The sequence below is a fragment of the Brienomyrus brachyistius genome, chromosome 19 (assembly GCF_023856365.1).
Source record: "Brienomyrus brachyistius isolate T26 chromosome 19, BBRACH_0.4, whole genome shotgun sequence".
In the NCBI taxonomy this organism is placed as follows: domain Eukaryota; kingdom Metazoa; phylum Chordata; class Actinopteri; order Osteoglossiformes; family Mormyridae; genus Brienomyrus; species Brienomyrus brachyistius.
This window is the reverse complement of record NC_064551.1, coordinates 13301124-13312645: the sequence shown is the minus strand read 5'-3', so window position 1 is coordinate 13312645 and position 11522 is coordinate 13301124. Positions and strand designations below refer to the sequence as shown.

The 11522-nt window shown below is 41.3% G+C and overlaps 1 long non-coding RNA gene across 1 annotated transcript; it reads right to left on the bottom strand.

Annotated features, from left to right (window-relative positions):
• Nucleotides 1-2966: 2966 nt before the first annotated feature.
• Nucleotides 2967-4447, bottom strand: LOC125714889 (uncharacterized). Its single transcript, XR_007383877.1, has 3 exons — nt 4312-4447; nt 3997-4123; nt 2967-3826 (listed from the first exon to the last, which is right to left on the bottom strand). It is a non-coding gene; the product is annotated as an uncharacterized LOC125714889 (long non-coding RNA).
• Nucleotides 4448-11522: the final 7075 nt, after the last annotated feature.

Below are 11522 nucleotides of genomic sequence, written 5' to 3'. Positions count from 1 at the left end.
GGCACGGGGTAGCTCAAAGGCACAGGGTAGCACAAAGGTACGGGGAAGCAGAAAGGCATGGGGTAGCACAAAGGCACGGGGTAGCACAAAGGCACGGGGTAGCACAAAGGCACGGGGTAGCACAAAGGCACGGGGTAGTAAGGATTCAACACACTGAAGGTGTTTTTGTTAATGAAACATTGCAGAAAGGGAACGAGGGCCCGTTAAATCAGCACACTCAAACCCCAAAACCCCTAAACATCAATGGTCACAGCTGACCCAGCACATGAATGTCCAAATTTTAAAGACGTGTTCGAATGGATAGCCTTTGTAGGGTGCATTCTACAAAAGTGAAATGGAAAGTATTGTGTGGGATGTTCTGGCGTACAGATGATTTCCTGTTTGCGTTACCAGCAGTCTCCGCCCTTACCCTTGAGTCAAGAAGCACCATTCCTATTGGCTAGCTGGGACACTGCAGCTGGGACACTGCAGCTTTTCCTCTGCGCGGTGGATCTTAGCAGACGTCCTTTGTGTGGAGCCTTCACGACTCGGTAAAAAGGCGCATTTCTAGACTGCATTTTTGTGATGGGGAAAATGGGAAAGATTGCCAATTGAAAGAATGGTGGCGATACCTTTGAGTTATGGCTCGAAAATTGTGGCGCTGCTTCAAACTCTACGTGCGGATCAAAGATGAATGTCATCATGGTCTTGCAACCAAAGATAGGCTGGGACACATTTTTGACAATGTCAGATATTTAGCATGACCAGCTCACAATACGACTGCTTCTACGACCTACATCTACTAACCAACCAACACTTGTCACATTTTATTCTTGTATATTGACTTGTGTCGCAGCCTGTGATTCAGTAGCTGTTATCATCGCACAGTCTACATACATCAAACTTGCTTTCCTATCCAGGCTTCGTAGTGTGGCTTGCAATAAACTCATACAATTGCTGAAATCGCAGTCTGTAGGATACTGTACAAGGATGCTGCCCCTGAATTCAAAGTCATAACCTTCCTACTTTCTTTGCTCTTCTGTCCCACTAAATAGCCCTGACTTGACAAGAAGGCTAAAATGAGCTGATTGGCTTTCATTAACGGCTCTCATTACCCTATATATGGCAGGTGGTGATCACTCTCTACAGGAACATGCAAGATGGCCCAAATCCCACCCTGAGCCTCCCATAGGCTTGGCCCTTTACTGTCACTCCCAGATAGGGTTTAATTCATTGCCAAATATCCATTCCCACCGTGCATGTAGAGACCGCGTCCTTCCAGCACCCAAAGAACATGGGTGAGACAGGATATGCATGTTAGTCATCTACTCGGGATCATTGTGGTGTACCATGTGATTCGCGATCTGTACATGTGATTATCTGCAGGCTCCTGCCTCAAGCTGCCAGAATCTGCACCCGGTTGAGGACAGCACTGCTCACGAAGACCTCGGCTGACACGGCTGGCTCTGTAAGCCACCTGAATCACTTTGCGTGTCCGTTAAGCAAGACAGTAATGAGGGAATCTCCGGAAGGAAAATGGCCGCTGATTAGGCATTCAGTTTGAATCACATTGTCTTTGATTTAAATTAAATGTCCAAGGTCATTGACAGAGTCAGAAAACAGTGTAATTGCAAGCAACACAGTATACAGGTAAGAATCTAATTAAAATATTGAATCATCTATCTATCTATCTAAATTGTATGACTAGACTACATAGCTATCCTGAATTTATATTGTGTTTAAAGAAAAAATGTTGAAAGTGGTAAAAAGATTAAAATTAACATAACACAATAAGGGATCATTTTGGAATTTCAGTTATGTTGCATTAACATTACGTGTAGGGCATAAAATGACACTAAACGTGATTTGCTGTCTTGCGACGTTTCACGTTTCCGATGAGCTGTAAAAAGTTGTGCAGTCCTCTGCCATTAATGTGAATTATAGCTGCCACTCATTTGCCTTAAGGCCGATTTACACTTACGTGTCACGCCTACACAGTGCTTACTCCGTAGATACTCATGTGGACTATGCTGTTGCGAGCTTTTATACTTGCGCATGGTCTGCCTCCCCATGATATGCAGTTGCATTTTTGGGGAGGGTGCGCGTCAGGCTACTGCAATCCTGCACAGGATTATTGATCAGCCTTTAGCATCTGAGCATGCTGCGAAACTGCTGGTGTCATGTCTAAGGCTCCATGATAATCATCAGAACAGTCATCAGCCATGAAGTAACTGACTCTGTTCTGTGTCCATTCATACTGCACAGACTGATTCATCTCACCCATCTGAGAAAACAACGCAATTAAGACAATTGTTTTAGACATCCTGTCAGAAGTGGGAGGCATCACATGAAATACAATTATATGTACCGCTATATAAATAAAGATTGCTGTTTTAGTTGTTAGAACTCAGAACAATTATATGAAATCTGCTTATACGGACCATCCTGTAAACATCATCTTTGGGTTAAAGCAAGAATATTATTTGATGTCTGTACAGACAGATAAGAGCACTTTTTTAGCGCATTCTGTTCTTAGATTCTTTGAGGCAAGTATCATTGAATCCAGTCCTAGCTACCAGTCTATGGGTTCTCTGCCTTGAGAGTAACATGAAAGAGGCCTAGTTTTTAATTGAATAATAAAAATGCCCACCAGCTAACCAGAAGTAAGAAATAGGAGGGTCCCTGTCAATGCAGGAGGCCAAGAAGAATGTGTAGCCGTACATCTAATGTTAGCAGTTTGGTGTCTTGGGTTATGCAGATTATTTTAGATTACTGTAATATGACAGATATGATTAAAAGTTCTGTGGTACCAGGTCACTATGGGATGGATGCTCCTCTTGTTTCACATTGAGCTCAGACCTAGAAAAAATTGCTTATTTTTCGTGATAATATTGAACTAATAAAACATATAATTCAGCGTGGATTTCAAAAATAGGCATGACAGTTTGCATTGTGCATGTGAAACATTGTGTATATTATGCGCCGATGTTAATTTTATTTCCAGTTCATCCATTTTGTTACATACAGTGATGCATTTAGATTTGCCTTTGTATACCGGAGACATTATGCAAAGCTCTACTTCAGCACATTATGTATAAGCAGCATTATGGACAGTGGATTTGGCAGATAAACGCAGCTCCCTGTCATTCACACAGACATGACCGGTTGAATCATGGGATTATAAAAGCTGAATGATTATTATTATATTTATCTTGCATGTTTTTTTTTTTGCCTACAGGGATTTTTTGTACTGTGAGAATTCTGTTGGATTGGCACCGTTTGTAACCACGAGAAATAAAATCGTCCGCATTCAGCTGAGGAGCAAAGCCTCCGGAAATCCAGCTCAGCAGTGCCACCTAGTGATGATGTGATATATTCTCTCTTCATTTTCTCTTTTTCGCTTCCGAAGTTCATCATGCACATCTGCGGAGTTCTACACATCTACACTTAGGCACTAAAGTAGTTCAGTAAGGTTACCTAAGATAATGTCTCATAGCAACACGGAATACACAGAAAGAGCCTTATCTATGCATGTATGCCCAGTGTTTACAAGTAATTAAAAAAATCCTTCACGATATGCATCACAGGTTAAAGATGGTATTTGCTAATAGGAAATCTGTTATTTTTTTGCCATTGTCTTTTGCTTTTAATTGATTTTTTTCCCCACAATGAATCCAGTATTCATAAGCAAATAGCAATTCTCCTTGTTTGTATTAAATGCCTTCCATTCAAGCAATCTTCCAACATTGACCTCCAGGGATTGCTTTGTATAGCAGCAAAACAGTTTAATGTTTCACGTCTTCTAATCTTCAGTCTGTCATACTGAAGGTCAGGCTTATTTTGACTTCTGCGAAAAAGCCAAATAAATTAAACCTTGGTTCGTCATCCATCTGACCAGAACACAGTGTTCTACATACAGTATTTTTCTGCTATATGAATAATGTTCATGCATAATGTTTTACATCATTAGGCAAAACGAATTCATGCAAAAGCCCCAGCTGAAGAAGACAGTTTTACCTGATGAATGTAAAATATTAATTCGTTAGAGAGTTTCACGAATTGTTCCAGATTTGAAGTCTGTCACGTTAAAGGTTCCCCCTGTGGACGAGTGAAGCAGTACAAGGTCTCTGGATCTCATTGTCAGCTGTAATAGAACAGGAACAAAGCCAGCGGAATTTTGAAGTTAATTGAAATTATGTTCTTTGCGAAGAGGAAGCCAAAACGCAGTTGGATCACTGAGTCCGTTATTTCCAGTGTCGCCATCTTGGCCCAGACACGTAGCTGACAAGATCATTTTAATGCTCAAGCCTTTGTCTCTCCCCAGGCACTTACCCACTTGGTCTTGATAGTGTAATTTACAGTTCAGAGTTGATTCTAACTGCCCTGACTCTGGGGACAGAAGGCGCATAGCGCCCACTGGCAGTCTTCTCCCTCCTTCACCCAAATGTGTCATCTTGAAAATGTTAACTTTTAAGGGTTAATGCAGGGTTAGGGTTAGGGTCGCGGGCCACGTGCGGCTCTTTGACCACGTGACTGCGGCTCTTCTCAGAACGATAGCCGCACTCACATTTTCATGTCTCAACATAATTATGATAATACTTTCCTAAAGGTAAATTATTTATTCATGGGTTAATATTATTTTTCATCTAGATATTTCTTTAGCTGTATGTGAATGAGGCAGCCCACTGTGCGCTTCTGTGATGTTTTAACGGCATCATTTACATCTTCCTCAGTCTCTACCACAAGAGGACGTCTCCGTTTAGATGGTATGCTGTACCTGAGGTTGGATGTACGCTTCAACATTTATTGGGATTCCTAATTCTTTCATATACTTTTTGTAGTAAATCGTCACCACGCCTTCCCAGGTCTTCATAAAAATAATTATATTTCCTCCGGTTTACATATTATAGCCAGCTGAGTTAGACGACTGCAGGGGCGAACGAAAAAGGGTGACGACTATCGCTACAGAACTGAACAATGTTATAATATTAGTCACCTTCGCGCTGTTACGCGTCCGAGTGATTTAAAACTGAGATGCCCTCTCGAAATTGGTTTTCTTTATTTTTTAGTTTCACGCATTTCTATATTTTTAGTTAAATGCATATTTGCCCATATCACAGGGTTGCCGAGCCCTAGGTTAATGTATTCTAGGCCATGCATTCCAGAGGCAAACAAAAAAAATAATGAGATATATTATATTCAGCCATTTTTTTATTCATTAAGCTTTATGCATCTTTTCATGTTCAGCAGCATTATGGGTAAAACTCAACTTACTTCCTGTTTACCGATTATTAAAACCAGACATGCGTTCAGTTTTTTTTAGCCAGGTTAAACAGGAGTATAAAGTATGACTTTACTACAAGTGCATTGCATAAGTAAGTAATTTTGGTATTTAATCACTGACCACAAGTTCTGGTCCTTAGCCTTAAGCAGTATTGTTGTCTAAATGATTTGTAGCAATTTATTTGCTTTTAAAGCTTCCGTTAAGTAACGTTAGTTGGAATTAAAGATGATAATCATGCATTAATAATGCACTACTGTGATTCGCTTGGCCGGCACTACATGTGTGGTTATAGAAAATCATTCTGTACCCTTCAGATTCTAGAACAGCACATTGCCATGGTATAAGTTGCTATAACAAATGAGCTCTCTGACTGTAAAGGCCATCACCAGAACAAGGACATTGCATTTTTAATTGTATTTAAATGTGACAAGAGGGATAGAAAACAATGCTGAAGTAGAGCAGTCATTAAACTGTTCGTTAATTTACTGTATCAGAAATAGATATGGCTTGAGCTGTGTGTTTAGCTTGTTATTTGTACTTGCCTGTCTTGTAGAAGATATTTTACCTTCAATCTAGCGTGGAGCAAAACTCATCTAATTGTCTGTAAGCGATGACTGTAACCGTGATTTAAGCTGCACTCCTTGTATAATGATCAACAACTCCTCCTTTTGTAGATAATGCTAGGTTAGCCTTCATTAGGCCATGAAATTACAAGGGCTGGTCTAAAAGTCTTAACCTTAGTATCTCTCATTTTTAGCCATGGTTTATGGTGTTGGCATTATTAATAAGACTCTATATAGTGGCCAATTTTTTTACATTGTTGAAGTTTGCGGTGGACAACATATTCATTTGAACAGAACTTCATAGATAAAGGTTTGTGGACCGTCATGGAAAGACACTCGAAAAAAAGAATTTCCGTAGCAGTTTAAGCTGACCTAGCATGATTTCACAAGGCTTCATTTAGCTTTAGCCAAGGGTCTCTGGTTAAAAGTAATCCTTTTTTTCCAAAATAGAAAGCTAAGAATCGAAGCAATTTTACAGCATTAAAAGAAAAATGTGGTGAATATTTCCATAGAAGTAAAAAAACTGAAATTGTATCTATCTTTTGATTTGGTTCATAGTTAATTGCTAAACATTGCATGGTTGGTTTATCTAAAGATTACTAATCTTCAGTCAGGTCTCTATAATTCTTACGCATCAGCTACAGTACACATGATATTTACATTTTACTTGTTTTACTCATTCGGAAAGCAGGGACAGCCAGAACCTGGAACAATTCGGGGTTAAGGGCCCTGCTCAAAGGCCCAACAGTGAAATCACTCTGCCAACCCTGGGATTTGATCTGGTAACCTCCTGGTCATGGGCAGAGTGCCCTAACTTGTTGGGACACACACTCCTTCCAAAAACCCGGCTCCTTCAAGCCAGTATCAGGTTTTTAAGTAATGACATTTGAATCACGTGAGTATGCTGTTTCTGGGGGCAAACCGCAGAGCTGTGTGCCTAAATCTGAAATAAAAATAAATAAAACATGCCCTTCTACAGCTTTTTGTGTGACCAGAAAGGGAATGTAAGTGGCTGTGGAAACTAAACAACAATTTATCACATTTTTTTATGTTTAGTGTTACAGGGTGTTGCAGTACACAAAACAGTTTACAGTTCAGTACAAACCTGGCTTATGAGATCACGGTTCAGTGCAATTTTCGTACAGCAGGGAAAACAGAATTTGCTCTTAGATTATTTATTATTAAATTGCAAACACAATTATAATTTGTAAACCGAAGGTAATGCATCCATCGACTTATCTGAATAGTAAGAGAAACTTATGTGTACGTTGTAAAAAAATATATCAAATAAATTTTCAAATTTAACATATAACATCACAACAATTATTCTGTGTTCTCTATAAAGTGTGGTTACCTGTCTCTAGCTGAATGTGACTAAATGTTACCAACTTGCAGAGGCTGTTTCTGCCTTGCTCTGGTCGTACACACACTCGGATGATGTCGTCTCAAATGAACTAGCACATTGGATGTGTTTTCATCAACATCCCTGAGTTCGGTATAACGGACACCGATGGAGACTTTTGGTCTTATCAACTTCTTTCTCCAGTGTTGGCATAATTTGTTTGGAAACCAAAAAGTTCCCTAACTGCTGATTACTATATCCAGCATTTACCATATCAAACTCACATCCACAATTAGCATTTTTTTCTTTTTATTGCCGACCACCCCCCCTCTTCGGAGGACAACTTTATTTTACGTAAAATTAAAGGTACAGTGTAAAGCATAATTTTTTCGATAATGAACATCTACAAAATGTGTATTTCCTATACTCATGTCCCTGCGTGAATTAGTTTAGCCTTTATTTCAACCTTACTGATGGCTTGTTGGAGAAAGAAATTATGGTGAATATTATTACTGGTTCCACCATTCTGGGTTGTTTGGACCATGTGTTTTTATGTCATGCGTTACATTAAACTTAGCAAGAAGATTGAACCAGCAACCTAAGGATGTCCATAATTAGGCTTCTGAAGTCCATCACTGAGTTATTCACTACTCACTACTACAGTACTACAAACTGAGCTATTCAAAGGCAGGGACGGATTATGGGTTGTGTGGGCCCCTGGGCAAAACGTTTGCGAGGCCCCCCCCCCCACCACCACCACCACCACCACAACCACCACAATTCAAGGGCCCTTGGCAGCCAAACGCCCTCCCTATAGGGTCAGGGGCCCTTGTAGGCAGAGGATCAAAGGATGTAGGCCCTCTAAAATAGACAAACGAAAATACATTGTTGATAAGCGTTGCAAATTGTTTTGGGCTAGGGGCCCCACGGGCCCCCTGCACCCCAAGGGCCCCTGGGCAGCGGCCCCGCTGGCCCGGTCCGTAATCCGTCCCTGTTCAAAGCTGCTATTGATATGATACATTGTGGCACAACGTATTTGATGATGAGAAGATTGTCACGTAATCTGCAAAAATTAATTTGCCAATACAAGTCTTTGCTTTTAAAAGTAAGATAGGTTCATGAGCTTGTCAGTATTTCGCTATTTGATGGCGATGCATGTTTTCGCAGTACAGCGGCTGGTCAAAGGTTGGAAATTCATTTGGGGTCGATACAGCTCAGGTTAAAGCCAGGGAGTTCAACCATCCTGATCGAAGCAACCCTAAGTAAACCGCAAAGATTTGCTGCTGCCTCAGCAGAAAATGTTATATTAGCCTACCATGCACAAAATGAAATATTAAACTCTGTGTTTGTTTATATTTTTCTATGTGTTGACCTTGTTCACATGCGAAAATAACTCTTTAACACTGACCTTATCTGAGTTTTGTGATATTACGCCTGGAAATCAGTGCAGTCACAGGCATACGCACAGGAAGACACTTTGAACTCAGGCTGCTGGAAGTCGGAATAGTCAATAGACTTATTTCAGTGGTGGTTTGGTGATCAGTAGTATCCCCATTGTCACTGTAAGATCATTAATATGATGCTATGCGTTTCTCTGATAAATTGGGCTGCACGAGTCCGAAAGAAATGTGAATCACAATTTTTTTGCTTTTTTTTTGCTGGGAATTGAGATCACGACTCTCTGTAAAGATAAGGTATTCTCAAATTTAAACATTTATTGCACTAATTAAACTGCAAAAGGAAACGCAACAAAACATGACTGCCAAAACCAGGATATCAACTTCTGACAGCAGACAGGAAACAGTGCCAACATGAGCTGAACTGGCCATTCAATTAGGCAGTGGTTCTCAAACTGGGACCTTGGGACCCACTGCCCTGCTTGTTTTCCAGCTATTCCTGCCCTACACACTGCTGATTACCAGGATCAGGTGTGTTCAGCCAATCAGAAGCTGAAAGACAGCTGGGACGTGTGTCACGTTGTGTTGTTATTCAGTGCCGGTGCCAGTTTTTACGCCACTGGAAAACCAACAAGTTGAAGTTCCATGCCTTTGGTACCTTCTTGAAGTATTATTGATGAACACTGTAGGAATGGGCACACTGCCTTGCAGTGTACTGACACTGCATTACCATCACCCTCAGCACGCCTTCTTCCAGTGCTTCTGGTCACAGGCGTGGCCATTCATCATGGCAATACTAACCTCCAGATGATTTGAATGGATAATGACACTGTCATTCACAAGACGCATTGTAACTCAGCACTCGAGTCCCTCTTAGTCACCTCAGCTGTGCACCTATCAATCAGAGGCCCAATGACTGAGTACTAGTTTCAGCAATCAGGGCCAAGTTAATAGTTTGATTTTCGCTGTCCTCTTATTATCACAAGTTTTTGCCCCCCCACTCATTCTGGTTAAAAATAAAATGTACATGTCTGGAACCAGTGGGAGTTGGCGTACTCACATTCTACTCATCATTTGTTCTTCCCCAGATAGGTGACTCATATTTGCTGATGACCTGACCACCTGGTCTTCGCCGCTGATGGGAACAATTCCATGTTCCTATTGAATTTTCCATCGCTCTTCGCCATCTCCCTCCAGCTAGCTAGCGCTTCTTAGCCTTACAACATACTATATACATATTCCACACTGCCTTTCTTCAGTCTAAACACCTTTGTGACGCACATGCACATAACCCCTCGATCACTTGTACCAAGACAGCCTTGAAAGTCGATCGATGCAGTTAAGTGGGAGTAACCAATCAAATTGTTCTGCTAACCCTCAGTTGCTGTGGTCACATGGTATGACAACCTTGCTGTTCCTTTCACATCTGGCATAATGCAGCTGTTCTTGCTGTGTACCATTTAGTGGAGGCCTGAGATCTCTGTAATTGCCTCTCACTGCTCCATCCCCAGGCATTGCACAGTGCCTGCAGCTGAAGGAAGGGACCTACTGAAAGGATGTAAGATATCAGTGGCTACAGATGGGGCCTGGGGTCTTGGTCAGAAAATGACCTAGACCTGCCACCAAACAATGAATTCAAGCCATGAATTCATTTCATTCAAGAAAATGTTTTCTTCCAAAGGACAATCCTTCTGCACCCCTCCCCCTTGGTAGGTGTAAATTCTCAAATTCCTCACAGCCCTATAACTCCAGTCTGAGATGATGCCCCTCACTTTTTCAATTCCATTTCCCTTCCAGTCGGGAGTGTTCGACCCCTGGCTGGTCACATATATCAGCAAAACTGCTCACTGCTCTCAGCACTGGGATATTCTGAGATAAACACCCTTTCTAGCTCATGGGTCCTGCTCCTTGGTGATATCCTCCTCTTCCCCAAAATTTCAGTCCAATCTTGCAATCACTGAAACAAATAAGTTGGTGAGTATCACCATGGTACCGTAAGATGGCCAAAGTTTGGATAGTTCCATACAACACAGTAAGACCAATAAATATGAGCAAATGAAGGTGTAGGCCGGCATGAGGGCATTTAACATGCATATATTATGCAAGGCAATAAGAACACAAGTAACTGTGTTTCAGCTATTTTTCCAGTTAAGTCAAGTGTGGGTTTTTGTATAACATCCACATAGAAGAATACACTGGCACAAGAAACGCCCCTGAACCCCACATACACACACACACATATATATATATGCCTCATGCCCATTGCTTCTGGGATAGGCTCCGGACCCCCAGCGACCCAGTAGGATAAGCGGTTTGGAAAATGGATGGATGGATGGATGGATGGATATATCAATTGTTATAATAGGTAGCTAAAATCTGAAACCATAAGCTATATAAGAACCAAAGTCCGGAAATACTTCCTCTGGTCCAAAGAGTACCACTTCCCTACTTCCACAGTTTCGGCATCCTGTAGGTCTCGATTTCATGACTTTGACAGGCTGCGCAGTGTAACCCGGCCACTAGCTGATTACGAGGCGGCCCTGTGGCTGATTGTGCATTATCTTTATGACGTGTGTCTGAAGATATGAGACCGTGCTGAGAGGATGGAGGGGAAGCTAGCCAGCAAGATGGGCTTTAAGGGCGACTATATTTAACAAGTCCGTCCGCAGTCTGTGTCTTTGACAGCACATTCGCATTAGCATGAACATGATAATGTCGAGGGCAGAATGGATGGAGCCTAACATAATGTCATAAGATGAAGGCTGATAAATACTAGCTGGCTAAGAAACAAAGTAACAGCCAGATAGTAGCACATTTCAGGCTGATACTCATCATTGATATTTTCCGTAGAGAGCAGTGAGAACAGTTGTTTCCTTTACTTCTACTCCTATTACTGTTACCAACATTACTACAAATAACAAGAGTAATAATGCACCCGTGTATCAATACTCATGCTA